We start from the raw sequence: 5,246 nt of genomic DNA, 5'->3' as shown, positions 1-5,246 counted from the left end.
AGACTAGAACACTTGTTCTATGCTACAAAATCTAACATCACACAACCATACCAACAACCCGTATCACTAGTTTGAAAATGGAGGAGGTGATTGAATAATATGAACTAACAAGCTATCCTTTTCCATCTCTATACCAACTAAACATTCCAAATAGCTCCATAATAACTACAATATTGAAATTAACTTTCTGAAGAGCCAAAGAGATTACAAAATTACCTCACTAATACTCTCCTAGGCCAAATCCCAACGGGTGCACATATCCCACCCTTGGCACTGATATTACTATGAGGGAAAAAGATCAAGTGCAAAAAATGATGGGACCAAAGGAATGTCCCATTGCTTGATGGTTGAGGGAACCTCATAGCCAAATGAGTTGGCAACATAAAAAATATTTTCCCATTCATTGCTCCAATTTCCTTAGTGCAGATTTAGCTTGCCTCTTTCCATAAGGTTCATCGTTTATCCCCCTCCAAGAGCTCATAATTTCTTCCATGAATGCACTAGATTTAGTGATGATTTGATACCTTCTCTAAGGATTAATTTCAGTCCTTTTAGGTCCCATTCAATGAGCCTAGGGCATGTAGATTACCTTATAAATGGAAATGAAAAACTTAACTTAGGCATTTTTTCGACCTTCGCCCATGAACATGAATTCAATATGTGTATACCAAATGGCATTAATGCACTTATTTGAAAGTGAAATAATGGGAGGGGAGACCATGATGAACAATGTAGCCTTAACCCACTTCCCACACATTTTTTTATTCAAATAATACCAATATTAAGGTATAATTGAAGTTGTTGGGCGTCCATTATTGATAAGGACCCAACCTACTTCTAGTTTGACACCATCATTAGCAAGATGATCAACATCAAAGTTGAGTGATATTAGGACATGGTAAAAACTAATTTTGGAGAAGGATTCTTGAGATCTTGAAATTTCTATTATACTTCTAAGTTTGAATTCTTTAGGTAGAGTGCCCCTAAGAAAGTGCTAGATGAAAATCAAACAATCTCCCACCATCATCAAGTTTTCTAGTTTAGATTTCTTGGCAAATATTAAACCTTGAAACAATTCATAACATTCAACGGGTTTGTTTCCTAATTGGCGAGGTCCCAAGAATAGTTTATTACTTTGTTTCCTTTGACATTAGAGATAACCTCTCCAACTCCTATAACCCCTAAATCAACTATTATTTTATAAAATGTTTGAGTATTTATTTTCACTCATTTATAAAGTTTTAGATACCTAAATTAATATAGTTTGATTTGTTGGTAAACATAAATACTATTTTTTTTAAACTATAACAAAGAGAATTTATATTAAAAAATTGTGTTTAGGGACACAACCATTCAAAAGAAGTTATAAAAATGGAAGCTCGTGATTTTTTTGTCTTCAAGAGGATACTTTCCAAATATAATAAAATTATACTTCAACTTACTACGATATTGAAAGCAAAAATTAAATTGGTTACATATAATCACTAGAAAATGGCTAAAATTTCAATGCATTAGTACTTCTTTCTAGCTAGAATTTAGAAGTAGAGAGATTGTCATTACGTAAGACTATTTATTCCATAGGAGGCAACCATTACGTTTAAGTCAAAAGCTTTATGGGGTTTGATTCTTTTAATAATTTAAATTAAAAGAGTCACTTAAATCAAATAAATAAAAGGAAAATATAATTATAATAATAATAATAATAATAATAATAATAATAATAGTAAAGGCTTCGAAAAGATTGGAGAGAGTTCCATCAAGCCTTTAAAATGGAGGAGGAGGGAGGAGGAGGAAGGCATTTAGATAAGTCTGGATTTGTTTATCATATTGTGCAATTGTAGAGAACTTGCCATTACGAGTACCATCTTGATCTTAGGATGAAACCCCCATCGTGATATCTCCTTGGTGGATCCATAAAGGGTTCATAAGCACGCTTCATTTTTTTAGTTTATCAATTTGATGAGAAATCATGAATGCCTTTGGCAAGGACTTCATTTGTATTGTTTTCCCAACTATTAATAAAATAAAGTTGTTGCATTCTTCATATTATTTTTTGTTCTTTGTTTTCGGTTGCATGCACTTGTTTTAATTCACGTAACTAGTAAAAAAGGTTGTTTAAATATTCTTATCATGAATGCATGTTATTTCTAGTTATTATGATTCCATAATGGGGGTTTGGAAATTATTGTGAAGTTTTAAGTAAAATTCTGAAGAGAATATTAAACTAAATATTATAGTGTTCCAAATCTCTTTAGATTTTTCTTGTTTGGAATATTACACATTAACTCTCACATAGATAACAATGGAGGGCCTTTTTGCAAGATAAATAATCTATACAATGGAAAGGAGTTTATTTTGAATGAGGTAGGTGAAGATGGCATGGGGAACAAGCTCATAGATGTGGAAACTAACAAACAACTAATTATTGAGGAGTTTGAGAGAGATGTGTGGATTTCTCTTATTTTCCAAGGACTCATGCAACAACAAAGTGTGAAATAAGAAAAGAAGAAAAATGATCCCAATTCAAATGAAAGGCTTAGTTTCCAATTTGAAAAAGATGGTCTCGATTGAATTGGTGTCGCACTCTCACAGGCTGTGCCAAGGAAGGAGTTGATTACATTGAAACAGGTTGTGCGAAGGAAGGAGTTGATTACATTGCAAAATCGATAAATCTGCCACCAAGAACCAAAAGATCAAAACATTAGTGGTGGGTTTTGAATATTTTTTATCTCGATTGAATCGATTTTTTGCCGTGAGACTCGCAGAAATGGCAGTTGTTAAAGTCCAACCCGGAGAACAACAGGCAGTTGTTAATGGCAGCGAAGTTATTAATAATGGGCGAGAGAATCATCAACTTATTAATAATGGCAGTAACAGTAAGGAAGTTATTACTAATGGGGCAGCAAGAAAGCGAATGAATTAGTACAACCCAAATCTCTGTATGTGGGGGATCTGGAGCCCAATGTTAGCGACGCCCAGATTCAGGAACTTTTCCAGCAGGTTGGCCCGGTGGTCAGTGTTCGCATCTGTAGAGATGCCATCACCAAGACTTCTCTGGGATATGGCTATGTCAATTACAGCACTGCTGAAGATGCCACAGAGGCTTTACATAGCTTTAATTTTACACCCCTTAATGGAAAGCCTATTCGGATAATGTACTCACACCGTGACCCCACTATTCGCAAGTGTGGGTCGGCAAACATATTTATTAAAAATATTCACAAAGCAGTAGACAATCAAACCCTCTATCACAAATTCTCTGTGTTCGGACCCATTCTTTCTTCCAAAATTGCAACAGATGCATCAGGGCAATCTAAAGGATATGGATTTGTGCATTTTGAGCAAGACGAAGCAGCGCAGGATGCAATTAAATGTATGAATGGTACTTTGATAAATGATAGTCACATTTATGTTGGCCCATTTATGAAAAAGGAAGAGAGAGAACAAATGAAGCTCATGAAAAAGAAGGATAGAGAACAAATGAAAAAGGAACCAGAGCCGGAGGAACAAACAAATGGAAAAGGCAAGTTTAAAAATGTTTTTGTGAACAATTTATCAGAGTCCATGAATGACGAGGATTTAAGGAAATATTTTGATGAGTATGGAACAATTATCAGTGTGGTAGTGATGAGATATGTAGCAGGGAAGTCAAAGTGTTTTGGATTTGTCAATTTTGAGAATGTCGATGATGTAGCAAAGTGCGTTGAGAGTTTAAATGGCAAGAAAATTGATGGCAAAGAATGGTACGTCGGAAAAGCACTGAATAAATCTGAATTGAGACAATAATCTGGAACAAATTTTTATTTAAAACATTTGGATGATAGCATAGATGATAACAAGTTGAGAGAACTGTTTTCTATTTATGGCACAATCACTTCATGCAAGATAAAGAGGGATTTTCATGGACATAGTAAAGGTTCAGGATTTGTCTCATTTTCATCTCCTGATCATGCATCCCGAGCTTTGATAGAAATGAATAAGAAAGTTGTCCTGGGAAAGCCTCTTTATGTTGCTTTGGCTCAACAAAAAGAGGAGAGAAGAGCAAAGTTAGAGTCTCATTTCTCTCAACAAAAAGAGGAGAGAAGAGAAAAACTAGAGTCTCATTTCTCCCAGTTTCCTAATCCAATTGGCATGGAACCGACAGCTTCCGCCCATGTCCCCATGTGTAATCCAGAAATTCCTATATTATCTATTTATGTTACTTTGGCTCAACAAAAAGACCAAAGAGGAGCAAAGCTACAGTGTCATTTCTCCCAACAAAAAGAGGAGAGAAGAGAAAAGCTACAGTCTCATTTCTCGTCCCAGTTAACTAATCCAATTGGCATGGAACCAACAGCTTGTGCCAATGTCCCCATGTGCAATCCCAAACGTCCTACATCATATCATACAATTGGTATAGTACCAGCTCCCAAAGGTCATACATTATCTCATCCAATTGACATGGTACTAGATCTTCAAGGTCCTATATTATATCATCCAATTGGGATGTCCTAAATAGAGAACAGTACTTGTGTATGACGTAAAGTTACTTATGTTAGTTTATAATGTACAATACCTATGTACAACACATATTTACTTGTGATTATTCGATTAACCTGCAGTACCTGTATGAGCATAGATTTACTCATGATGTTTGGTGATAAAGCTACCCATGAGGTAGATGGCATGAAACATTAATTCACACTCCACTCTTTCCACTCTATCATATTCCCCCTCTTCCATATTTTTGTTGGAACATCGTGGCTTAGGATTCTGCATTGTAATCAACCCTACGCACCGAAGAGGGTCCTCTTCACTTTACTATAACATCAATATTAAGCTTCTTGTTGTTGTGTGTCGGCCACCAGAACCAGAAATTTCTCTTTGAGGTTGGCCCGATTTACCCCTTGAACATTTGGATCCATGTATTGGCTTGAGTCTACCTTGATGAAGGGCTATTGAACCAAGCCCCCTTTATTCTCTTTTTCCAACTACGTGACAATTGGAGTGTAGTAGAAAGCCTCACTGATAAACTTCCAAAGCACTCCTCTATCTAAGATGTCCTAGGAACTGGTCTACAATCAACCCAGAGGTTGTCTCTAGGAAGCTTTCTATATATCCTGAAGCACTTGTGCTAGAGGTGCTAGAAAAAGCGACAACAGATTCCATGTCTCACTTGGGTCCTCCATTGCTCTCACATATGCCCTGTAAAAGTATGCCTTGAAATTTGTGATGTGACAATACTATTTGTACAAGCTTGGTGGCAG

The 5,246-nt window shown here is 35.9% G+C and overlaps 1 pseudogene; it reads left to right on the top strand.

Annotated features, from left to right (window-relative positions):
• Window positions 1-2,767: 2,767 nt before the first annotated feature.
• LOC149188409 (polyadenylate-binding protein 8 pseudogene) lies at window positions 2,768-4,494 on the top strand (annotated as a pseudogene).
• Window positions 4,495-5,246: the final 752 nt, after the last annotated feature.

This window comes from Pinus tabuliformis, chromosome 3_1, assembly GCF_031772625.1.
Source record: "Pinus tabuliformis cultivar Carrire ecotype Pingquan chromosome 3_1, CPIR1, whole genome shotgun sequence".
Classification (NCBI taxonomy): domain Eukaryota; kingdom Viridiplantae; phylum Streptophyta; class Pinopsida; order Pinales; family Pinaceae; genus Pinus; species Pinus tabuliformis.
The sequence above is the reverse complement of the archived record's forward strand: the minus strand, read 5'-3'. Positions and strand labels throughout refer to the sequence as shown.